The sequence below is a fragment of the Anabrus simplex genome, chromosome 1 (assembly GCF_040414725.1).
Source record: "Anabrus simplex isolate iqAnaSimp1 chromosome 1, ASM4041472v1, whole genome shotgun sequence".
In the NCBI taxonomy this organism is placed as follows: domain Eukaryota; kingdom Metazoa; phylum Arthropoda; class Insecta; order Orthoptera; family Tettigoniidae; genus Anabrus; species Anabrus simplex.
In genome coordinates, this window is record NC_090265.1 from 183,219,565 (window position 1) to 183,243,078 (window position 23,514).

The 23,514-nt window shown below is 45.9% G+C and overlaps 26 non-coding genes across 26 annotated transcripts; 12 read left to right on the forward strand and 14 right to left on the reverse strand.

Moving 5' to 3' along the window:
- Window positions 1-753: 753 nt before the first annotated feature.
- Window positions 754-824, reverse strand: TRNAG-GCC (transfer RNA glycine (anticodon GCC)). Its single transcript has one exon. It is a non-coding gene; the product is annotated as a tRNA-Gly (tRNA).
- Window positions 825-1,243: 419 nt separating this feature from the next.
- Window positions 1,244-1,315, forward strand: TRNAH-GUG (transfer RNA histidin (anticodon GUG)). The gene has a single exon. It is a non-coding gene; the product is annotated as a tRNA-His (tRNA).
- Window positions 1,316-2,377: 1,062 nt separating this feature from the next.
- TRNAG-GCC (transfer RNA glycine (anticodon GCC)) lies at window positions 2,378-2,448 on the reverse strand. Its single transcript has one exon. It is a non-coding gene; the product is annotated as a tRNA-Gly (tRNA).
- Window positions 2,449-2,867: 419 nt separating this feature from the next.
- On the forward strand, window positions 2,868-2,939 carry TRNAH-GUG (transfer RNA histidin (anticodon GUG)). Its single transcript has one exon. It is a non-coding gene; the product is annotated as a tRNA-His (tRNA).
- A 1,062-nt stretch (window positions 2,940-4,001) lies between these two features.
- TRNAG-GCC (transfer RNA glycine (anticodon GCC)) lies at window positions 4,002-4,072 on the reverse strand. The gene has a single exon. It is a non-coding gene; the product is annotated as a tRNA-Gly (tRNA).
- A 1,553-nt stretch (window positions 4,073-5,625) lies between these two features.
- Window positions 5,626-5,696, reverse strand: TRNAG-GCC (transfer RNA glycine (anticodon GCC)). The gene has a single exon. It is a non-coding gene; the product is annotated as a tRNA-Gly (tRNA).
- A 419-nt stretch (window positions 5,697-6,115) lies between these two features.
- On the forward strand, window positions 6,116-6,187 carry TRNAH-GUG (transfer RNA histidin (anticodon GUG)). The gene has a single exon. It is a non-coding gene; the product is annotated as a tRNA-His (tRNA).
- Window positions 6,188-7,249: 1,062 nt separating this feature from the next.
- Window positions 7,250-7,320, reverse strand: TRNAG-GCC (transfer RNA glycine (anticodon GCC)). Its single transcript has one exon. It is a non-coding gene; the product is annotated as a tRNA-Gly (tRNA).
- Window positions 7,321-7,739: 419 nt separating this feature from the next.
- On the forward strand, window positions 7,740-7,811 carry TRNAH-GUG (transfer RNA histidin (anticodon GUG)). Its single transcript has one exon. It is a non-coding gene; the product is annotated as a tRNA-His (tRNA).
- A 1,062-nt stretch (window positions 7,812-8,873) lies between these two features.
- On the reverse strand, window positions 8,874-8,944 carry TRNAG-GCC (transfer RNA glycine (anticodon GCC)). The gene has a single exon. It is a non-coding gene; the product is annotated as a tRNA-Gly (tRNA).
- A 419-nt stretch (window positions 8,945-9,363) lies between these two features.
- TRNAH-GUG (transfer RNA histidin (anticodon GUG)) lies at window positions 9,364-9,435 on the forward strand. The gene has a single exon. It is a non-coding gene; the product is annotated as a tRNA-His (tRNA).
- Window positions 9,436-10,496: 1,061 nt separating this feature from the next.
- On the reverse strand, window positions 10,497-10,567 carry TRNAG-GCC (transfer RNA glycine (anticodon GCC)). The gene has a single exon. It is a non-coding gene; the product is annotated as a tRNA-Gly (tRNA).
- A 419-nt stretch (window positions 10,568-10,986) lies between these two features.
- TRNAH-GUG (transfer RNA histidin (anticodon GUG)) lies at window positions 10,987-11,058 on the forward strand. The gene has a single exon. It is a non-coding gene; the product is annotated as a tRNA-His (tRNA).
- A 1,061-nt stretch (window positions 11,059-12,119) lies between these two features.
- On the reverse strand, window positions 12,120-12,190 carry TRNAG-GCC (transfer RNA glycine (anticodon GCC)). The gene has a single exon. It is a non-coding gene; the product is annotated as a tRNA-Gly (tRNA).
- A 1,552-nt stretch (window positions 12,191-13,742) lies between these two features.
- On the reverse strand, window positions 13,743-13,813 carry TRNAG-GCC (transfer RNA glycine (anticodon GCC)). Its single transcript has one exon. It is a non-coding gene; the product is annotated as a tRNA-Gly (tRNA).
- Window positions 13,814-14,232: 419 nt separating this feature from the next.
- Window positions 14,233-14,304, forward strand: TRNAH-GUG (transfer RNA histidin (anticodon GUG)). The gene has a single exon. It is a non-coding gene; the product is annotated as a tRNA-His (tRNA).
- A 1,062-nt stretch (window positions 14,305-15,366) lies between these two features.
- On the reverse strand, window positions 15,367-15,437 carry TRNAG-GCC (transfer RNA glycine (anticodon GCC)). Its single transcript has one exon. It is a non-coding gene; the product is annotated as a tRNA-Gly (tRNA).
- A 419-nt stretch (window positions 15,438-15,856) lies between these two features.
- On the forward strand, window positions 15,857-15,928 carry TRNAH-GUG (transfer RNA histidin (anticodon GUG)). Its single transcript has one exon. It is a non-coding gene; the product is annotated as a tRNA-His (tRNA).
- Window positions 15,929-16,990: 1,062 nt separating this feature from the next.
- On the reverse strand, window positions 16,991-17,061 carry TRNAG-GCC (transfer RNA glycine (anticodon GCC)). Its single transcript has one exon. It is a non-coding gene; the product is annotated as a tRNA-Gly (tRNA).
- A 419-nt stretch (window positions 17,062-17,480) lies between these two features.
- Window positions 17,481-17,552, forward strand: TRNAH-GUG (transfer RNA histidin (anticodon GUG)). The gene has a single exon. It is a non-coding gene; the product is annotated as a tRNA-His (tRNA).
- A 1,333-nt stretch (window positions 17,553-18,885) lies between these two features.
- On the reverse strand, window positions 18,886-18,956 carry TRNAG-GCC (transfer RNA glycine (anticodon GCC)). The gene has a single exon. It is a non-coding gene; the product is annotated as a tRNA-Gly (tRNA).
- Window positions 18,957-19,375: 419 nt separating this feature from the next.
- Window positions 19,376-19,447, forward strand: TRNAH-GUG (transfer RNA histidin (anticodon GUG)). The gene has a single exon. It is a non-coding gene; the product is annotated as a tRNA-His (tRNA).
- Window positions 19,448-20,508: 1,061 nt separating this feature from the next.
- On the reverse strand, window positions 20,509-20,579 carry TRNAG-GCC (transfer RNA glycine (anticodon GCC)). The gene has a single exon. It is a non-coding gene; the product is annotated as a tRNA-Gly (tRNA).
- A 408-nt stretch (window positions 20,580-20,987) lies between these two features.
- TRNAH-GUG (transfer RNA histidin (anticodon GUG)) lies at window positions 20,988-21,059 on the forward strand. Its single transcript has one exon. It is a non-coding gene; the product is annotated as a tRNA-His (tRNA).
- A 1,062-nt stretch (window positions 21,060-22,121) lies between these two features.
- On the reverse strand, window positions 22,122-22,192 carry TRNAG-GCC (transfer RNA glycine (anticodon GCC)). Its single transcript has one exon. It is a non-coding gene; the product is annotated as a tRNA-Gly (tRNA).
- A 416-nt stretch (window positions 22,193-22,608) lies between these two features.
- On the forward strand, window positions 22,609-22,680 carry TRNAH-GUG (transfer RNA histidin (anticodon GUG)). The gene has a single exon. It is a non-coding gene; the product is annotated as a tRNA-His (tRNA).
- The last annotated feature ends 834 nt before the right edge of the window (window positions 22,681-23,514 follow it).

The window sequence follows — 23,514 nt, forward strand, 5'->3', positions numbered from 1 at the left end:
TAGATTTCAACCCTCAATTTAGGTGGTGCATTGTGGTGCCATAGCAGAATGTAATCATATATTTTATACATCTGCCGTAGGGATACTCTGGCAGCGCGTTAAACGATTATTTCCTCCTTAGCTTCTTTCTTTCTTTCTTAGCCTGTTTACCGTCCATAGATCGCTTCTCTCTCGGACTCATTGAAGGTTCTCACTCTACAGACTCAACGATAATGACCTGGATGGTGGCACCTTGGTTAGGGTGACGAAACTGGGAAGAATTAACTGTGCTCCGCCCAGGTGGCCTTACGGTCATTGCTGTACACGTGCCTTATGGTGTATGGAATGATTGGAAGGGATGGGCACGGATGAGGGAACGAAGTGGCCGAGGCCTTCATTTAGGTACTACCAGGGCATTTGAATTTAGAAGAAGTGTGTAAGCATGGAAATTTACTTTGTGCAATGCTGTTGTGGGGATCGAACACACCTCAACTCAGTCGACCACCCGAGATTAAGGGTACCCCGCTCCAGCCCTCGTAACACTGCAATTTTCGTGGAAGTTGCGGTAGATTGTGAATAGTTGCGCCCGGGGGGTGCGAGGTCGATCCAGTGCAGTGCAGGGCAGTGTCATGGTGCCTCTATGGTGAAGCGTTTAGAAGGTGACCGAGCGAAATGCCAAACTTTTAGGACATTCGTATTAAGAAAAATAAATAATTAAAGCAAGGACTATTAGGAGGAGATTGAAAAATAATAATATGAAGTTGAAAATAAATATGCAACGGCCGGGAATCGAACCCGGGCCGCCCGCATGGCAGAGGAGCGTTCTACCACTGAACCACCGTTGTCATGTCACCGATAGCTAACATCAACGAAACCTGACGTGTTTTCCTTGAAGTTGCATCACATACCGTGCTTAATAGTGACGTTGCAGTACTTTGCTTATAACAGATTGTGTACTCAGCTTCGGGAGTTTAAATCCACGCTTTAGTGTGTGCGTTAACTGAAGTAGCATTGAGGGCTCGAAGTTTTAGGCATTAGTTCCTTGTAAAGAGGACCGTAGTAAAGTCGCCCGGTATTCTTGCACATTAAATGACGCCAAAGCCATAGTCGTTACGCAGTAAAGTATCAGAGCACGGGACAAATCATACGGTAAGGGAAGTAGGGGCCGTCTGCTGTCTCTACAGAATCAACCGGCACTGCTATGTGGAGCAAACAAACCGCTTATATTAGGTAAGACTAACCGCAAAGGAATGTGTTTACCGTAGCCGTGATCGTCTAGTGGTTAGGACATTGCGTTGTGGCCGCAATAACCCAGGTTCGAATCCTGGTCACGGCAAGCGAACATATTTTGTCAATTGTAATTACTGAATTCTGATACAGTGCTCATTTAGGAGAAATTATTAAGCTCAGATTTTGTTATGCTCGTCTGTATCTCAAGGAGTTAGATTCATATAGGTTTCTAGCAATTTGGAGAATTTGTAGACTACCTGTATCCCCCTAAATCACTAGCTGGCTCACTGTCTTGCTAAGGGAGTAAGCGTCTCGCAGCTTGAATTTTGGAGAAGATTGGCTCGAATGCCTGCAAAACTAGAGTTATGGGCTTACGGAACCACAAAGACAGTGAGTTCCTCAGACGTTAAGATGCTAGATTTCAACCCTCAATTTAAGTGGTGCATTGTGGTGCCATAGCAGAATGTAATCATATATTTTATACATCTGCCGTAGGGATACTCTGGCAGCGCGTTAAACGATTATTTCCTCCTTAGCTTCTTTCTTTCTTTCTTAGCCTGTTTACCGTCCATAGGTCGCTTCTCTCTCGGACTCATTGAAGGTTCTCACTCTACAGACTCAACGATAATGACCTGGATCGTGGCACCTTGGTTAGGGTGACGAAACTGGGAAGAATTAACTGTGCTCCGTCCAGGTGGCCTTACGGTCATTGCTGTACACGTGCCTTATGGTGTATGGAATGATTGGAAGGGATGGGCACGGATGAGGGAACGATGTGGCCGAGGCCTTCATTTAGGTACAATCAGGGCATTTGAATTTAGAAGAAGTGTGTAAGCATGGAAATTTACTTTGTGCAATGCTGTTGTGGGGATCGAACACACCTCAACTCAGTCGACCACCCGAGATTAAGGGTACACCGCTCCAGCCCTCGTAACACTGCAGTTTTCGTGGAAGTGGCGGTAGATCGTGAATTGTTGCGCCCGGGGGGTGCGAGGTCGATCCAGTGCAGTGCAGGGCAGTGCCATGGTGCCTCTGTGGTGAAGCGTTTAGAAGGTGACCGAGCGAAATGCCAAACTTTTAGGACATTCGTATTAAGAAAAATAAATAATTAAAGCTAGGACTATTAGGAGGAGATTGAAAAATAATAATATGAAGTTGAAAATAAATATGCAACGGCCGGGAATCGAACCCGTGCCGCCCGCGTGGCAGGCGAGCATTCTACTACTGAACCACCGTTGCCATGTTACTGATAGCTAACATCAACGAAACATGACGTGTTTTCCTTGAAGTTGCATCACATACCGTGCTTAACAGTGACGTTGCAGTACTTTGCTGATAACAGATTGTGTACTCAGCTTCGGGAGTTCAAATCCATGCTTTAGTGTGTGCGTTAACTGAAATAGCATTGAGGGCTCGAAGTTTTAGGCATTAGTTCCTTGTAAAGAGGACCGTAGTAAAGTCGCCGGGTATTCTTGCACATTAAATGTCGCCAAAGCCATAGTCGTTACGCAGTAAAGTATCAGAGCATGGGACAAATCATACGGTAAGGGAAGTAGGGGCCGTCTGCTGTCTCTACAGAATCCACCGGCACTGCTATGTGGAGCAAACAAACCGCTTATATTAGGTAAGACTAACCGCAAAAGAACGTGTTTACCGTAGCCGTGATCGTCTAGTGGTTAGGACATTGCGTTGTGGCCGCAATAACCCAGGTTCGAATCCTGGTCACGGCAAGCGAACAGATTTTGTCAATTGTAATTACTGAATTCTGATACAGTGCTCATTTAGGAGAAATTATTAAGCTCAGATTTTGTTATGCTCGTCTGTATCTCAAGGAGTTAGATTCATATAGGTTTCTAGCAATTTGGAGAATTTGTAGACTACCTGTATCCCCCTAAATCACTAGCTGGCTCACTGTCTTGCTAAGGGAGTAAGCGTCTCGCAGCTTGAATTTTGGAGAAGATTGGCTCGAATGCCTGCAAAACTAGAGTTATGGGCTTACGGAACCACAAAGACAGTGAGTTCCTCAGACGTTAAGATGCTAGATTTCAACCCTCAATTTAGGTGGTGCATTGTGGTGCCATAGCAGAATGTAATCATATATTTTATACATCTGCCGTAGGGATACTCTGGCAGCGCGTTAAACGATTATTTCCTCCTTAGCTTCTTTCTTTCTTTCTTAGCCTGTTTACCGTCCATAGATCGCTTCTCTCTCGGACTCATTGAAGGTTCTCACTCTACAGACTCAACGATAATGACCTGGATGGTGGCACCTTGGTTAGGGTGACGAAACTGGGAAGAATTAACTGTGCTCCGCCCAGGTGGCCTTACGGTCATTGCTGTACACGTGCCTTATGGTGTGTGGAATGATTGGAAGGGATGGGCACGGATGAGGGAACGAAGTGGCCGAGGCCTTCATTTAGGTACTATCAGGGCATTTGAATTTAGAAGAAGTGTGTAAGCATGGAAATTTACTTTGTGCAATGCTGTTGTGGGGATCGAACACACCTCAACTCAGTCGACCACCCGAGATTAAGGGTACACCGCTCCAGCCCTCGTATCACTGCAGTTTTCGTGGAAGTGGCGGTAGATCGTGAATTGTTGCGCCCGGGGGGTGCGAGGTCGATCCAGTGCAGTGCAGGGCAGTGTCAGGGTGCCTCTGTGGTGAAGCGTTTAGAAGGTGACCGAGCGAAATGCCAAACTTTTAGGACATTCGTATTAAGAAAAATAAATAATTAAAGCAAGGACTATTAGGAGGAGATTGAAAAATAATAATATGAAGTTGAAAATAAATATGCAACGGCCGGGAATCGAACCCGGGCCGCCCGCGTGGCAGGCGAGCATTCTACTACTGAACCACCGTTGCCATGTCGCCAATAGCTAACATCAACGAAACATGACGTGTTTTCCTTGAAGTTGCATCACATACCGTGCTTAACAGTGACGTTGCAGTACTTTGCTGATAACAGATTGTGTACTCAGCTTCGGGAGTTCAAATCCACGCATTAGTGTGTGCGTTAACTGAAATAGCATTGAGGGCTCGAAGTTTTAGGCATTAGTTCCTTGTAAAGAGGACCGTAGTAAAGTCGCCCGGTATTCTTGCACATTAAATGTCGCCAAAGCCATAGTCGTTACGCAGTAAAGTATCAGAGCATGGGACAAATCATACGGTAAGGGAAGTAGGGGCCGTCTGCTGCCTCTACAGAATCCACCGGCACTGCTATGTGGAGCAAACAAACGGCTTATATTAGGTAAGACTAACCGCAAAAGAATGTGTTTACCGTAGCCGTGATCGTCTAGTGGTTAGGACATTGCGTGGTGGCCGCAATAAGCCAGGTTCGAATCCTGGTCACGGCAAGCGAACAGATTTTGTCAATTGTAATTACTGAATTCTGATACAGTGCTCATTTAGGAGAAATTATTAAGCTCAGATTTTGTTATGCTCGTCTGTATCTCAAGGAGTTAGATTCATATAGGTTTCTAGCAATTTGGAGAATTTGTAGACTACCTGTATCCCCCTAAATCACTAGCTGGCTCACTGTCTTGCTAAGGGAGTAAGCGTCTCGCAGCTTGAATTTTGGAGAAGATTGGCTCGAATGCCTGCAAAACTAGAGTTATGGGCTTACGGAACCACAAAGACAGTGAGTTCCTCAGACGTTAAGATGCTAGATTTCAACCCTCAATTTAGGTGGTGCATTGTGGTGCCATAGCAGAATGTAATCATATATTTTATACATCTGCCGTAGGGATACTCTGGCAGCGCGTTAAACGATTATTTCCTCCTTAGCTTCTTTCTTTCTTTCTTAGCCTGTTTACCGTCCATAGATCGCTTCTCTCTCGGACTCATTGAAGGTTCTCACTCTACAGACTCAACGATAATGACCTGGATCGTGGCACCTTGGTTAGGGTGACGAAACTGGGAAGAATTAACTGTGCTCCGCCCAGGTGGCCTTACGGTCATTGCTGTACACGTGCCTTATGGTGTATGGAATGATTGGAAGGGATGGGCACGGATGAGGGAACGAAGTGGCCGAGGCCTTCATTTAGGTACTACCAGGGCATTTGAATTTAGAAGAAGTGTGTAAGCATGGAAATTTACTTTGTGCAATGCTGTTGTGGGGATCGAACACACCTCAACTCAGTCGACCACCCGAGATTAAGGGTACACCGCTCCAGCCCTCGTAACACTGCAATTTTCGTGGAAGTGGCGCTAGATCGTGAATAGTTGCGCCCGGGGGGTGCAAGATCGATCCAGAGCAGTGCAGGGCAGTGTCATGGTGCCTCTGTGGTGAAGCGTTTAGAAGGTGACCGAGCGAAATGCCAACCTTGTAGGACATTCGTATTAAGAAAAATAAATCATTCAAGCAGGGAGCATTAGGAGGAGATTGAAAAATAATAATATGAAGTTGAAAATAAATATGCAACGGCCGGGAACCGAACCCGGGCCGCCCGCGTGGCAGGCGAGCATTCTACCACTGAACCACCGTTGCCATGTCACCGATAGCTAACATCAACGAAACCTGACGTGTTTTCCTTGAAGTTGCATCACATACCGTGCTTAACAGTGACGTTGCAGTACTTTGCTGATAACAGATTGTGTACTCAGCTTCGGGAGTTCAAATCCATGCTTTAGTGTGTGCGTTAACTGAAATAGCATTGAGGGCTCGAAGTTTTAGGCATTAGTTCCTTGTAAAGAGGACCGTAGTAACGTCGCCGGGTATTCTTGCACATTAAATGACGCCAAAGCAATAGTCGTTACGCAGTAAAGTATCCGAGCATGGGACAAATCATACGGTAAGGGAAGTAGGGGCCGTCTGCTGTCTCTACAGAATCCACCGGCACTGCTATGTGGAGCAAACAAACCGCTTATATTAGGTAAGACTAACCGTAAAGGAATGTGTTTACCGTAGCCTTGATCGTCTAGTGGTTAGGGCATTGCGTTGTGGCCGCAATAACCCAGGTTCGAATCCTGGTCACGGCAAGCGAAGAGATTTTGTCAATTGTAATTACTGAATTCTGATACAGTGCTCATTTAGGAGAAATTATTAAGCTCAGATATTGTTATGCTCGTCTGTATCTCAAGGAGTTAGGTTCATATAGGTTTCTAGCAATTTGGAGAATTTGTAGACTACCTGTATCCCCCTAAATCACTAGCTGGCTCACTGTCTTGCTAAGGGAGTAAGCGTCTCGCAGCTTGAATTTTGGAGAAGATTGGCTCGAATGCCTGCAAAACTAGAGTTATGGGCTTACGGAACCACAAAGACAGTGAGTTTCTCAGACGTTAAGATGCTAGATTTCAACCCTCAATTTAGGTGGTGCATTGTGGTGCCATAGCAGAATGTAATCATATATTTTATACATCTGCCGTAGGGATACTCTGGCAGCGCGTTAAACGATTATTTCCTCCTTAGCTTCTTTCTTTCTTTCTTAGCCTGTTTACCGTCCATAGAACGCTTCTCTCTCGGACTCATTGAAGGTTCTCACTCTACAGACTCAACGATAATGACCTGGATCGTGGCACCTTGGTTAGGGTGACGAAACTGGGAAGAATTAACTGTGCTCCGCCCAGGTGGCCTTACGGTCATTGCTGTACACGTGCCTTATGGTGTATGGAATGATTGGAAGGGATGGGCACGGATGAGGGAACCAAGTGGCCGAGGCCTTCATTTAGGTACTATCAGGGCATTTGAATTTAGAAGAAGTGTGTAAGCATGGAAATTTACTTTGTGCAATGCTGTTGTGGGGATCGAACACACCTCAACTCAGTCGACCACCCGAGATTAAGGGTACACCGCTCCAGCCCTCGTAACACTGCAATTTTCGTGGAAGTGGCGGTAGATCGTGAAGAGTTGCGCCCGGGGGGTGCGAGATCGATCCAGTGCAGTGCAGGGCAGTGTCATGGTGCCTCTGTGGTGAAGCGTTTAGAAGGTGACCGAGCGAAATGCCAACCTTGTAGGACATTCGTATTAAGAAAAATAAATAATTCAAGCAGGGAGCATTAGGAGGAGAATGAAAAATAATAATATGAAGTTGAAAAGAAATATGCAACGGCCGGGAATCGAACCCGGGCCGCCCGCGTGGCAGGCGAGCATTCTACCACTGAACCACCGTTGCCATGTCACCGATAGCTAACATCAACGAAACCTGACGTGTTTTCCTTGAAGTTGAATCACATACCGTGCTTAACAGTGACGTTGCAGTACTTTGCTGATAACATATTGTGTACTCACTTTCGGGAGTTCAAATCCATGCTTTAGTGTGTGCGTTAACTGAAATAGCATTGAGGGCTCGAAGTTTTAGGCATTAGTTCCTTGTAAAGAGGACCGTAGTAACGTCGCCGGGTATTCTTGCACATTAAATGACGCCAAAGCAATAGTCGTTACGCAGTAAAGTATCCGAGCATGGGACAAATCATACGGTAAGGGAAGTAGGGGCCGTCTGCTGTCTCTACAGAATCCACCGGCACTGCTATGTGGAGCAAACAAACCGCTTATATTAGGTAAGACTAACCGCAAAGGAATGTGTTTACCGCAGCCGTGATCGTTTAGTGGTTAGGACATTGCGTTGTGGCCGCAATAACCCAGGTTCGAATCCTGGTCACGGCAAGCGAACAGATTTTGTCAATTGTAATTACTGAATTCTGATACAGTGCTCATTTAGGAGAAATTATTAAGCTCAGATTTTGTTATGCTCGTCTGTATCTCAAGGAGTTAGATTCATATAGGTTTCTAGCAATTTGGAGAATTTGTAGACTACCTGTATCCCCCTAAATCACTAGCTGGCTCACTGTCTTGCTAAGGGAGTAAGCGTCTCGCAGCTTGAATTTTGGAGAAGAACGGCTCGAATGCCTGCAAAACTACAGTTATGGGCTTACGGAACCACAAAGACAGTGAGTTCCTCAGACGTTAAGATGCTAGATTTCAACCCTCAATATAGGTGGTGCATTGTGGTGCCATAGCAGAATGTAATCATATATTTTATACATCTGCCGTAGGGATACTCTGGCAGCGCGTTAAACGATTATTTCCTCCTTAGCTTCTTTCTTTCTTTCTTAGCCTGTTTACCGTCCATAGATCGCTTCTCTCTCGGACTCATTGAAGGTTCTCACTCCACAGACTCAACGATAATGACCTGGATCGTGGCACCTTGGTTAGGGTGACGAAACTGGGAAGAATTAACTGTGCTCCGCCCAGGTGGCCTTACGGTCATTGCTGTACACGTGCCTTATGGTGTATGGAATGATTGGAAGGGATGGGCACGGATGAGGGAACGAAGTGGCCGAGGCCTTCATTTAGGTACTATCAGGGCATTTGAATTTAGAAGAAGTGTGTAAGCATGGAAATTTACTTTGTGCAATGCTGTTGTGGGGATCGAACACACCTCAACTCAGTCGACCACCCGAGATTAAGGGTACACCGCTCCAGCCCTCGTAACACTGCAATTTTCGTGGAAGTGGCGGTAGATCGTGAATAGTTGCGCCCGGGGGGTGCGAGATCGATCCAGTGCAGTGCAGGGCAGTGTCATGGTGCCTCTGTGGTGAAGCGTTTAGAAGGTGACCGAGCGAAATGCCAACCTTGTAGGACATTCGTATTAAGAAAAATAAATAATTCAAGCAGGGAGCATTAGGAGGAGATTGAAAAATAATAATATGAAGTTGAAAATAAATATGCAACGGCCGGGAATAGAACCCGGGCCGCCCGCGTGGCAGGCGAGCATTCTACCACTGAACCACCGTTGCCATGTCACCGATAGCTAACATCAACGAAACCGGACGTGTTTTCCTTGAAGTTGCATCACATACCGTGCTTAACAGTGACGTTGCAGTACTTTGCTGATAACAGATTGTGTACTCAGCTTCGAGAGTTCAAATCCATGCTTTAGTGTGTGCGTTAACTGAAATAGCATTGAGGGCTCGAAGTTTTAGGCATTAGTTCCTTGTAAAGAGGACCGTAGTAACGTCGCCGGGTATTCTTGCACATTAAATGACGCCAAAGCCATAGTCGTTACGCAGTAAAGTATCAGAGCATGGGACAAATCATACGGTAAGGGAAGTAGGGGCCGTCTGCTGTCTCTACAGATTCCACCGGCGCTGCTATGTGGAGCAAACAAACCGCTTATATTAGGTAAGACTAACCGCAAAGGCATGTGTTTACCGTAGCCGTGATCGTCTAGTGGTTAGGACATTGCGTTGTGGCCGCAATAACCCAGGTTCGAATCCTGGTCACGGCAAGCGAACAGATTTTGTCAATTGTAATTACTGAATTCTGATACAGTGCTCATTTAGGAGAAATTATTAAGCTCAGATTTTGTTATGCTCGTCTGTATCTCAAGGAGTTAGATTCATATAGGTTTCTAGTTATTTGGAGAATTTGTAGACTACCTGTATCCCCCTAAATCACTGGCTGGCTCACTGTCTTGCTAAGGGAGTAAGCGTCTCGCAGCTTGAATTTTGGAGAAGATTGGCTCGAATGCCTGCAAAACTAGAGTTATGGGCTTACGGAACCACAAAGACAGTGAGTTCCTCAGACGTTAAGATGCTAGATTTCAACCCTCAATTTAGGTGGTGCATTGTGGTGCCATAGCAGAATGTTATCATATATTTTATACATCTGCCGTAGGGATACTCTGGCAGTGCGTTAAACGATTATTTCCTCCTTAGCTTCTTTCTTTCTTTCTTAGCCTGTTTACCGTCCATAGATCGCTTCTCTCTCGGACTCATTGAAGGTTCTCACTCTACAGACTCAACGATAATGACCTGGATCGTGGCACCTTGGTTAGGGTGACGAAACTGGGAAGAATTATCTGTGCTCCGCCCAGGTGGCCTTACGGTCATTGCTGTACACGTGCCTTATGGTGTATGGAATGATTGGAAGGGATGGGCACGGATGAGGGAACGAAGTGGCCGAGGCCTTCATTTAGGTACTATCAGGGCATTTGAATTAGGAGAAGTGTGTAAGCACGGAAATTTACTTTGTGCAATGCTGTTGTGGGGATCGAACACACCTCAACTCAGTCGACCACACGAGATTAAGGGTACACCGCTCCAGCCCACGTAACACTGCAATTTTCGTGGAAGTGGCGGTAGATCGTGAATAGTTGCGCCCGGGGGGTGCGATGTCGATCCAGTGCAGTGCAGGGCAGTGTCATGGTGCCTCTGTGGTGAAGCGTTTAGAAGGTGACCGAGCGAAATGCCAACCTTGTAGGACATTCGTATTAAGAAAAATAAATAATTAAAGCAAGGACTATTAGGAGGAGATTGAAAAATAATAATATGAAGTTGAAAATAAATATGCAACGGCCGGGAATCGAACCCGGGCCGCCCGCGTGGCAGGCGAGCATTCTACCACTGAACCACCGTTGCCATGTCACCGATAGCTAACATCAACGAAACCTGACGTGTTTTCCTTGAAGTTGCATCACATACCGTGCTTAACAGTGACGTTGCAGTACTTTGCTGATAACAGATTGTGTACTCAGCTTCGGGAGTTCAAATCCATGCTTTAGTGTGTGCGTTAACTGAAATAGCATTGAGGGCTCGAAGTTTTAGGCATTAGTTCCTTGTAAAGAGGACCGTAGTAACGTCGCCGGGTATTCTTGCACATTAAATGACGCCAAAGCAATAGTCGTTACGCAGTAAAGTATCCGAGCATGGGACAAATCATACGGTAAGGGAAGTAGGGGCCGTCTGCTGTCTCTACAGAATCCACCGGCACTGCTATGTGGAGCAAACAAACCGCTTATATTAGGTAAGACTAACCGCAAAGTAATGTGTTTACCGTAGCCGTGATCGTTTAGTGGTTAGGACATTGCGTTGTGGCCGCAATAACCCAGGTTCGAATCCTGGTCACGGCAAGCGAACAGATTTTGTCAATTGTAATTACTGAATTCTGATACAGTGCTCATTTAGGAGAAATTATTAAGCTCAGATTTTGTTATGCTCGTCTGTATCTCAAGGAGTTAGATTCATATAGGTTTCTAGCAATTTGGAGAATTTGTAGACTACCTGTATCCCCTAAATCACTAGCTGGCTCACTGTCTTGCTAAGGGAGTAAGCGTCTCGCAGCTTGAATTTTGGAGAAGATTGGCTCGAATGCCTGCAAAACTAGAGTTATGGGCTTACGGAACCACAAAGACAGTGAGTTCCTCAGACGTTAAGATGCTAGATTTCAACCCTCAATTTAGGTGGTGCATTGTGGTGCCATAGCAGAATGTAATCATATATTTTATACATCTGCCGTAGGGATACTCTGGCAGCGCGTTAAACGATTATTTCCTCCTTAGCTTCTTTCTTTCTTTCTTAGCCTGTTTACCGTCCATAGATCGCTTCTCTCTCGGACTCATTGAAGGTTCTCACTCCACAGTCTCAACGATAATGACCTGGATGGTGGCACCTTGGTTAGGGTGATGAAACTGGGAAGAATTAACTGTGCTCCGCCCAGGTGGCCTTACGGTCATTGCTGTACACGTGCCTTATGGTGTATGGAATGATTGGAAGGGATGGGCACGGATGAGGGAACGAAGTGGCCGAGGCCTTCATTTAGGTACTATCAGGGCATTTGAATTTAGAAGAAGTGTGTAAGCATGGAAATTTACTTTGTGCAATGCTGTTGTGGGGATCGAACACACCTCAACTCAGTCGACCACCCGAGATTAAGGGTACACCGCTCCAGCCCTCGTAACACTGCAATTTTCGTGGAAGTGGCGGTAGATCGTGAATAGTTGCGCCCGGGGGGTGCGAGATCGATCCAGTGCAGTGCAGGGCAGTGTCATGGTGCCTCTGTGGTGAAGCGTTTAGAAGGTGACCGAGCGAAATGCCAACCTTGTAGGACATTCGTATTAAGAAAAATAAATAATTCAAGCAGGGAGCATTAGGAGGAGATTGAAAAATAATAATATGAAGTTGAAAATAAATATGCAACGGCCGGGAATAGAACCCGGGCCGCCCGCGTGGCAGGCGAGCATTCTACCACTGAACCACCGTTGCCATGTCACCGATAGCTAACATCAACGAAACCTGACGTGTTTTCCTTGAAGTTGCATCACATACCGTGCTTAACAGTGACGTTGCAGTACTTTGCTGATAACAGATTGTGTGCTCAGCTTCGAGAGTTCAAATCCATGCTTTAGTGTGTGCGTTAACTGAAATAGCATTGAGGGCTCGAAGTTTTAGGCATTAGTTCCTTGTAAAGAGGACCGTAGTAACGTCGCCGGGTATTCTCCCACATTAAATGACGCCAAAGCCATAGTCGTTACGCAGTAAAGTATCAGAGCATGGGACAAATCATACGGTAAGGGAAGTAGGGGCCGTCTGCTGTCTCTACAGATTCCACCGGCGCTGCTATGTGGAGCAAACAAACCGCTTATATTAGGTAAGACTAACCGCAAAGGCATGTGTTTACCGTAGCCGTGATCGTCTAGTGGTTAGGACATTGCGTAGTGGCCGCAATAACCCAGGTTCGAATCTTGGTCACGGCAAGCGAACAGATTTTGTCAATTGTAATTACTGAATTCTGATACAGTGCTCATTTAGGAGAAATTATTAAGCTCAGATTTTGTTATGCTCGTCTGTATCTCAAGGAGTTAGATTCATATAGGTTTCTACTTATTTGGAGAATTTGTAGACTACCTGTATCCCCCTAAATCACTGGCTGGCTCACTGTCTTGCTAAGGGAGTAAGCGTCTCGCAGCTTGAATTTTGGAGAAGATTGGCTCGAATGCCTGCAAAACTAGAGTTATGGGCTTACGGAACCACAAAGACAGTGAGTTCCTCAGACGTTAAGATGCTAGATTTCAACCCTCAATTTAGGTGGTGCATTGTGGTGCCATAGCAGAATGTTATCATATATTTTATACATCTGCCGTAGGGATACTCTGGCAGTGCGTTAAACGATTATTTCCTCCTTAGCTTCTTTCTTTCTTTCTTAGCCTGTTTACCGTCCATAGATCGCTTCTCTCTCGGACTCATTGAAGGTTCTCACTCTACAGACTCAACGATAATGACCTGGATCGTGGCACCTTGGTTAGGGTGACGAAACTGGGAAGAATTAACTGTGCTCCGCCCAGGTGGCCTTACGGTCATTGCTGTACACGTGCCTTATGGTGTATGGAATGATTGGAAGGGATGGGCACGGATGAGGGAACGAAGTGGCCGAGGCCTTCATTTAGGTACTATCAGGGCATTTGAATTAGGAGAAGTGTGTAAGCACGGAAATTTACTTTGTGCAATGCTGTTGTGGGGATCGAACACACCTCAACTCAGTCGACCACACGAGATTAAGGGTACACCGCTCCAGCCCACGTAACACTGCAATTTTCGTGGAAGTGGCGGTAGATCGTGAATAGTTGCGCCCGGGGGGTGCGATGTCGATCCAGTGCAGTGCAGGGCAGTGTCATGGTGCCTCTGTGGTGAAGCGTTTAGAAGGTGACCGAGCGAAATGCCAACCTTGTAGGACATTCGTATTAAGCAAAATAAATAATTAAAGCAAGGACTATTAGGAGGAGATTGAAAAATAATAATATGAAGTTGAAAATAAATATGCAACGGCCGGGAATCGAACCCGGGCCGCCCGCGTGGCAGGCGAGCATTCTACCACTGAACCACCGTTGCCATGTCACCGATAGCTAACATCAACGAAACCTGACGTGTTTTCCTTGAAGTTGCATCACATACCGTGCTTAACAGTGACGTTGCAGTACTTTGCTGATAACAGATTGTGTACTCACCTTCGGGAGTTCAAATCCATGCTTTAGTGTGTGCGTTAACTGAAATAGCATTGAGGGCTCGAAGTTTTAGGCATTAGTTCCTTGTAAAGAGGACCGTAGTAAAGTCGCCGGGTATTCTTGCACATTAAACGTCGCCAAAGCCATAGTCGTTACGCAGTAAAGTATCAGAGCATGGGACAAATCATACGGTAAGGGAAGTAGGGGCCGTCTGCTGTCTCTACAGAATCCACCGGCACTGCTATGTGGAGCAAACAAACCGCTTATATTAGGTAAGACTAACCGCAAGGGAATGTGTTTACCGTAGCCGTGATCGTCTAGTGGTTAGGACATTGCGTTGTGGCCGCAATAACCCAGGTTCGAATCCTGGTCACGGCAAGCGAACAGATTTTGTCAATTGTAATTACTGAATTCTGATACAGTGCTCATTTAGGAGAAATTATTAAGCTCAGATTTTGTTATGCTCGTCTGTATCTCAAGGAGTTAGATTCATATAGGTTTCTAGCAATTTGGAGAATTTGTAGACTACCTGTATCCCCCTAAATCACTAGCTGGCTCACTGTCTTGCTAAGGGAGTAAGCGTCTCGCAGCTTGAATTTTGGAGAAGAACGGCTCGAATGCCTGCAAAACTAGAGTTATGGGCTTACGGAACCACAAAGACAGTGAGTTCCTCAGACGTTAAGATGCTAGATTTCAACCCTCAATTTAGGTGGTGCATTGTGGTGCCATAGCAGAATGTAATCATATATTTTATACATCTGCCGTAGGGATACTCTGGCAGCGCGTTAAGCGATTATTTCCTCCTTAGCTTCTTTCTTTCTTTCTTAGCCTGTTTACCGTCCATAGATCGCTTCTCTCTCGGACTCATTGAAGGTTCTCACTCTACAGACTCAACGATAATGACCTGGATCGTGGCACCTTGGTTAGGGTGACGAAACTGGGAAGAATTAACTGTGCTCCGCCCAGGTGGCCTTACGGTCATTGCTGTACACGTGCCTTATGGTGTATGGAATGATTGGAAGGGATGGGCACGGATGAGGGAACGAAGTGGCCGAGGCCTTCATTTAGGTACTACCAGGGCATTTGAATTTAGAAGAAGTGTGTAAGCATGGAAATTTACTTTGTGCAATGCTGTTGTGGGGATCGAACACACCTCAACTCAGTCGACCACCCGAGATTAAGGGTACACCGCTCCAGCCCTCGTAACACTGCAATTTTCGTGGAAGTGGCGCTAGATCGTGAATAGTTGCGCCCGGGGGGTGCAAGATCGATCCAGTGCAGTGCAGGGCAGTGTCATGGTGCCTCTGTGGTGAAGCGTTTAGAAGGTGACCGAGCGAAATGTCAACCTTGTAGGACATTCGTATTAAGAAAAATAAATAATTCAAGCAGGGAGCATTAGGAGGAGATTGAAAAATAATAATATGAAGTTGAAAATAAATATGCAACGGCCGGGAATCGAACCCGGGCCGCCCGCGTGGCAGGCGAGCATTCTACCACTGAACCACCGTTGACATGTCACCGATAACTAACATCAACGAAACCGGACGTGTTTTCCTTGAAGTTGCATCACATACCGTGCTTAACAGTGACGTTGCAGTACTTTGCTGATAACAGATTGTGTACTCAGCTTCGGGAGTTCAAATCCATGCTTTAGTGTGTGCGTTAACTGAAATAGCATTGAGGGCTCGAAGTTTTAGGCATTAGTTCCTTGTAAAGAGGACCGTAGTAAAGTCGCCGGGTATTCTTGCACATTAAATGTCGCCAAAGCCATAGTCGTTACGCAGTAAAGTATCAGAGCATGGGACAAATCATACGGTAAGGGAAGTAGGGGCCGTCTGCTGTCTGTACAGAATCCACCGGCACTGCTATGTGGAGCAAACAAACCGCTTATATTAGGTAAGACTAACCGCAAAGGAATGTGTTTACCGTAGCCGTGATCGTCTAGTGGTTAGGACATAGCGTTGTGGCCGCAATAACCCAGGTTCGAATCCTGGTCACGGCAAGCGAACAGATTTTGTCAATTGTAATTACTGAATTCTGATACAGTGCTCATTTAGGAGAAATTATTAAGCTCAGATTTTGTTATGCTCGTCTGTATCTCAAGGAGTTAGATTCATATAGGTTTCTAGCAATTTGGAGAATTTGTAGACTACCTGTATCCCCCTAAATCACTAGCTGGCTCACTGTCTTGCTAAGGGAGTAAGCGTCTCGCAGCTTGAATTTTGGAGAAGATTGGCTCGAATGCCTGCAAAACTAGAGTTATGGGCTTACGGAACCACAAAGACAGTGAGTTCCACAGACGTTAAGATGCTAGATTTCAACACTCAATTTAGGTGGTGCATTGTGGTGCCATAGCAGAATGTAATCATATATTTTATACATCTGCCGTAGGGATACTCTGGCAGCGCGTTAAACGATTATTTCCTCCTTAGCTTCTTTCTTTCTTTCTTAGCCTGTTTACCGTCCATAGATCGCTTCTCTCTCGGACTCATTGAAGGTTCTCACTCTACAGACTCAACGATAATGACCTGGATCGTGGCACCCTGGTTAGGGTGACGAAACTGGGAAGAATTAACTGTGCTCCGCCCAGGTGGCCTTACGGTCATTGCTGTACACGTGCCGTATGGTGTATGGAATGATTGGAAGGGATGGGCACGGATGAGGGAACGAAGTGGCCGAATCCTTCATTTAGGTACTATCAGGGCATTTGAATTTAGAAGAATTGTGTAAGCATGGAAATTTACTTTGTGCAATGCTGTTGTGGGGATCGAACACACCTCAACTCAGTCGACCACCCGAGATTAAGGGTACACCGCTCCAGCCCTCGTAACACTGCAATTTTCGTGGAAGTGGCGGTAGATCGTGAATTGTTGCGCCCGGGGGGTGCGAGGTCGATCCAGTGCAGTGCAGGGCAGTGTCAGGGTGCCTCTGTGGTTAAGCGTTTAGAAGATGACCGAGCGAAATGCCTACATTTTAGGACATTCGTATTAGGAAAAATAAATAATTAAAGCAAGGACTATTAGGAGGAGGTTGAAAAATAATAATATGAAGTTGAAAATAAATATGCAACGGCCGGGAATCGAACCCGGGCCGCCCGCGTGGCAGGCGAGCATTATATCACTGAACCACCGTTGCCATGTCACCGGGAGCTAACATCAACGTAACCTGACGTGTTTTCCTTGAAGTTGCATCACATACCGTGCTTAACAGTGACGTTGCAGTACTTTGCTGATAACAGATTGTGTACTCAGCTTCGGGAGTTAAAATCCACGCTTTAGTTTTTGCGTTAACTGAAACAGCATTGAGGGCTCGAAGTTTTAGGCATTAGTTCCTTGTAAAGAGGACCGTAGTAACGTCGCCGGGTATTCTTGCACATTAAATGTCGCCAAAGCCATAGTCGTTACGAAGTAAAGTATCAGAGCATGGGACAAATCATACGGTAAGGGAAGTAGGGGCCGTCTGCTGCCTCTACAGAATCCACCGGCACTGCTATGTGGGCAAGCAAACCGCTTATATTAGGTAAGACTAACAGCAAAAAAAATGTGTTTACCGTAGCCGTGATCGTCTAGTGGTTAGGACATTGCGTTGTGGCCGCAATAACCCAGGTTCGAATCCTGGTCACGGAAAGCGAACAGATTTTGTCAATTGTAATTACTGAATTCTGATACAGTGCTCATTTAGGACAAATTACTTTTTTTTTTTTGCTAGGGGCTTTACGTCGCACCGACACAGATAGGTCTTATGGCGACGATAGGATAGGAAAGGCCTAGGAGTTGGAAGGAAGCGGCCGTGGCCTTAATTAAGATACAGCTCCAGCATTTGCCTGGTGTGAAAATGGGAAACCACGGAAAACCATTTTCAGGGCTGCCGATAGTGGGATTCGAACCTACTATCTCCCGGATGCAAGCTCACAGCCCCGCGCCTCTACAAGCACGGCCAACTCGCCCGGTGGACAAATTATTAACGCTCAGATTTTGTCATAATCGTCTGTATCTCAAGGAGTTAGATTCATGTAGGTTTCTAGCAATTTGGGGAATTTGTAGACTACTTGTATCCCCCTGAATCACTAGCTGGCTCACTGTCTTGCTAAGGGAGTAAGCGTCTCGCAGCTTGAATTTTGGAGAAGATTGGCTCGAATGCCTGCAAAACTAGAGTTATGGGCTTACGGAACCACAAAGACAGTGAGTTCCTCAGACGTTAAGATGCTACATTTCAACCCTCAATTTAGGTGGTGCATAGTGGTGGCATAGCAGAATGTAATCATATATTTTATACATCTGCCGTAGGGATACTCTGGCAGCGCATTAAACGATTATTTCCTCTTTAGATTCTTTCTTTCTTTCTTAGCCTGTTTACCGTCCATAGATCGCTTCTCTCTCGGACTCATTGAAGGTTCTCACTCTACAGACTCAAGGATAATGACCTGGATCGTGGAACCTTGGTTTGGGTGACGAAACTGGGAAGAATTAACTGTGCTCCGCCCAGGTGGCCTTACGGTCATTGCTGTACACGTGCCTTATGGTGTATGGAATGATTGGAAGGGATGGGGACGGATGAGGGAACGAAGTGGCCGAGGCCTTCATTTAGGTACTAACAGGGCATTTGAATTTAGAAGAAGTGTGTAAGCACGGAAATTTACTTTGTGCAATGCTGTTGTGGGGATCGAACACACCACAACTCAGTCGACCACCCGAGATTAAGGGTACACCGCTCCAGCCCTCGTAACACTGCAATTTTCGTGGAAGTGGCGGTAGATCGTGAATAGTTGCGCCCGGGGGGTGCGAGGTCGATCCAGTGCAGTGCAGGGCAGTGTCAGGGTGCCTCTGTGGTGAAGCGTTTAGAAGGTGACCGAGCGAAATGCCAACCTTTTCGGACATTCGTATTAAGAAAAGGAAATAATAAAAGCAAGGAGCATTGGGAGGAGATTGAAAAATAATAATATGAAGTTGAAAAGAAATATGCAACGGGCGGGAATCGAACCCGGGTCGCCCGCGTGGCAGGCGAGCATTCTACCACTGAACCACCGTTGCCATGTTACTGATAGCTATCATCAACGAAACATGACGTGTTTTCATTGAAGTTGCATCACATACCGTGCTTAACAGTGACGTTGCAGTACTTTGCTGATAACAGATTGTGTACTCAGCTTCGGGAGTTCAAATCCACGCTTTAGTGTGTGCGTTAACTGAAATAGCATTGAGGGTTCGAAGTTTTAGGCATTAGTTCCTTGTAAAGAGGACCGTAGTAAAGTCGCCGGGTATTCTTGCACATTAAATGTCGCCAAAGCCATAGTCGTTACGCAGTAAAGTATCAGAGCATGGGACAAATCATACGGTAAGGGAAGTAGGGGCCGTCTGCTGTCTCTACAGAATCCACCGGCACTGCTATGTGGAGCAAACAAACCGCTTATATTAGGTAAGACTAACCGCAAAGGAATGTGTGTACCGTAGCCGTGATCGTCTAGTGGTTAGGACATTGCGTCGTGGCCGAAATAACCCAGGTTCGAATCCTGGTCACGGCAAGCGAACAGATTTTGTCAATTGTAATTACTGAATTCTGATACAGTGCTCATTTAGGAGAAATTATTAAGCTCAGATTTTGTTATGCTCGTCTGTATCTCAAGGAGTTAGATTCATATAGGTCTCTAGCAATTTGGAGAATTTGTAGACTACTTGTATCCCCCTAAATCACTAGCTGGCTCACTGTCTTGCTAAGGGAGTAAGCGTCTCGCAGCTTGAATTTTGGAGAAGATTGGCTCGAATGCCTGCAAAACTAGAGTTATGGGCTTACGGAACCAAAAGACAGTGAGTTCCTCAGACGTTAAGATGCTAGATTTCAACCCTCAATTTAGGTGGTGCATTGTGGTGCCATAGCAGAATGTAATCATATATTTTATACATCTGCCGTAGGGATACTCTGGCAGCGCGTTAAACGATTATTTCCTCCTTAGCTTCTTTCTTTCTTTCTTAGCCTGTTTACCGTCCATAGATCGCTTCTCTCTCGGACTCATTGAAGGTTCTCACTCTACAGTCTCAACGATAATGACCTGTATGGTGGCACCTTGGTTAGGGTGACGAAACTGGGAAGAATTAACTGTGCTCCGCCCAGGTGGCCTTACGGTCATTGCTGTACACGTGCCTTATATTGTATGGAATGATTGGAAGGGATGGGCACGGATGAGGGAACGAAGTGGCCGAGGCCTTCATTTAGGTACTATCAGGGCATTTGAATTTAGAAGAAGTGTGTAAGCATGGAAATTTACTTTGTGCAATGCTGTTGTGGGGATCGAACACACCTCAACTCAGTCGACCACCCGAGATTAAGGGTACACCGCTCCAGCCCTCGTAACACTGCAATTTTCGTGGAAGTGGCGGTAGATCGTGAATAGTTGCGCCCGGGGGGTGCGAGATCGATCCAGTGCAGTGCAGGGCAGTGTCATGGTGCCTCTGTGGTGAAGCGTTTAGAAGGTGACCGAGCGAAATGCCAACCTTGTAGGACATTCGTATTAAGAAAAATAAATAATTCAAGCAGGGAGCATTAGGAGGAGATTGAAAAATAATAATATGAAGTTGAAAATAAATATGCAACGGCCGGGAATCGAACCCGGGCCGCCCGCGTGGCAGGCGAGCATTCTACCACTGAACCACCGTTGACATGTCACCGATAGCTAACATCAACGAAACCGGACGTGTTTTCCTTGAAGTTGCATCACATACCGTGCTTAACAGTGACGTTGCAGTACTTCGCTGATAACAGATTGTGTACTCAGCTTCGGGAGTTCAAATCCATGCTTTAGTGTGTGCGTTAACTGAAATAGCATTGATGGCTCGAAGTTTTAGGCATTAGTTCCTTGTAAAGAGGACCGTAGTAAAGTCGCCGGGTATTCTTGCACATTAAATGTCGCCAAAGCCATAGTCGTTACGCAGTAAAGTATCAGAGCATGGGACAAATCATACGGTAAGGGAAGTAGGGGCCGTCTGCTGTCTCTACAGAATGCTATGTGGAGCAAACAAACCGCTTATATGAGGTAAGACTAACCGCCAGGGAATATGTTTACCGTAGCCTTGATCGTCTAGTGGTTAGGACATTGCGTTGTGGCCGCAATAACCCAGGTTCGAATCCTGGTCACGGCAATCGAACAGATTTTGTCAATTGTAATTACTGAATTCTGATACAGTGCTCATTTAGGAGAAATTATTAAGCTCAGATTTTGTTATGCTCGTCTGTATCTCAAGGAGTTAGATTCATATAGGTTTCTAGCAATTTGGAGAATTTGTAGACTACCTGTATCCCCCTAAATCACTAGCTGGCTCACTGTCTTGCTAAGGGAGTAAGCGTCTCGCAGCTTGAATTTTGGAGAAGATTGGCTCGAATGCCTGCAAAACTAGAGTTATGGGCTTACGGAACCACAAAGACAGTGAGTTCCTCAGACGTTAAGATGCTAGATTTCAACCCTCAATTTAGGTGGTGCATTGTGGTGCCATAGCAGAATGTAATCATATATTTTATACATCTGCCGTAGGGATACTCTGGCAGCGCGTTAAACGATTATTTCCTCCTTAGTTTCTTTCTTTCTTTCTTAGCCAGTTTACCGTCCATAGATCGCTTCTCTCTCGGACTCATTGAAGGTTCTCACTCTACAGACTCAACGATAATGACCTGGATCGTGGCAACTTGGTTTGGGTGACGAAACTGGGAAGAATTAACTGTGCTCCGCCCAGGTGGCCTTACGGTCATTGCTGTACACGTGCCTTATGGTGTATGGAATGATTGGAAGGGATGGGCACGGATGAGGGAACGAAGTGGCCGAGGCCTTCATTTAGGTACTATCAGGGCATTTGAATTTAGAAGAAGTGTGTAAGCACGGAAATTTACTTTGTGCAATGCTGTTGTGGGGATCGAACACACCTCAACTCAGTCGACCACCCGAGATTAAGGGTACACCGCTCCAGCCCACGTAACACTGCAGTTTTCGTGGAAGTTTCGGTAGATCGTGAATTGTTGCGCCCGGGGGGTGCGAGGTCGATCCAGTGCAGTGCAGGGCAGTGTCACGGTGCCTCTGTGGTGAAGCGTTTAGAAGGTGACCGAGCGAAATGCCAACCTTGTAGGACATTCGTATTAAGAAAAATAAATAATTCAAGCAGGGAGCATTAGGTGGAGATTGAAAAATAATAATATGAAGTTGAAAATAAATATGCAACGGCCGGGAATCGAACCCGGGCCGCCCGCGTGGCAGGCGAGCATTCTACCACTGAACCACCGTTGCCATGTCACCGATAGCTAACATCAACGAAACCTGACGTGTTTTCCTTGAAGTTGCATCACATACCGTGTTTAACAGTGACGTTGCAGTACTTTGCTTATAACATTGTGTACTCAGCTTCGGGAGTTTAAATCCATTCTTTAGTGTGTGCGTTAACTGAAATAGCATTGAGGGCTCGAAGTTTTAGGCATTAGTTCCTTGTAAAGAGGACCGTAGTAACGTCGCCGGGTATTCTTGCACATTAAATGACGCCAAAGCCATAGTCGTTACGCAGTAAAGTATCAGAGCATGGGACAAAGCATACGGTAAGGGAAGTTGGGGCCGTCTGCTGCCTCTACAGAATCCACCGGCTCTGCTATGTGGGGCAAACAAACCGCTTATATTAGGTAAGACTAACAAAAAAAAATGTGTTTACCGTAGCCGTGATCGTCTAGTGGTTAGGACATTGCGTTGTGGCCGCAATAATCCAGGTTCGAATCCTGGTCACGGCAAGCGAACAGATTTTGTCAATTGTAATTACTGAATTCTGATACAGTGCTCATTTAGGACAAATTATTAACGCTCAGATTTTGTTATATTCGTCTGTATCTCAAGGATTTAGATTCATGTAGGTTTCTAGCAATTTGGAGAATTTGTAGACTACCTGTATCCCCCTAAATCACTAGCTGGCTCACTGTCTTGCTAAGGGAGTAAGCGTCTCGCAGCTTGAATTTTGGAGAAGATTGGCTCGAATGCCTGCAAAACTAGAGTTATGGGCTTACGGAACCACAAAGACAGTGAGTTCCTCAGACGTTAAGATGCTAGATTTCAACCCTCAATTTAGGTGGTGCATTGTGGTGCCATAGCAGAATGTAATCATATATTTATACATCCGCCGTAGGGATACTCTGGCAGCGCGTTAAACGATTATTTCCTCCTTAGTTTCTTTCTTTCTTTCTTAGCCTGTTTACCGTCCATAGATCGCTTCTCTCTCGGACTCATTGAAGGTTCTCACTCTACAGACTCAACGATAATGACCTGGATCGTGGCACCTTGGTTTGGGTGACGAAACTGAGAAGAATTAACTGTGCTCCGCCCAGGTGGCCTTACGGTCATTGCTGTACACGTGCCTTATGGTGCATGGAATGTTTGGAAGGGATGGGCACGGATGAGGGAACGAAGTGGCCGAGGCCTTCATTTAGGTACTATCAGGGCATTTGAATTTAGAAGAAGTGTGTAAGCACGGAAATTTACTTTGTGCAATGCTGTTGTGGGGATCGAACACACCTCAACTCAGTCGACCACCCGAGATTAAGGGTACACCGCTCCAGCCCTCGTAACACTGC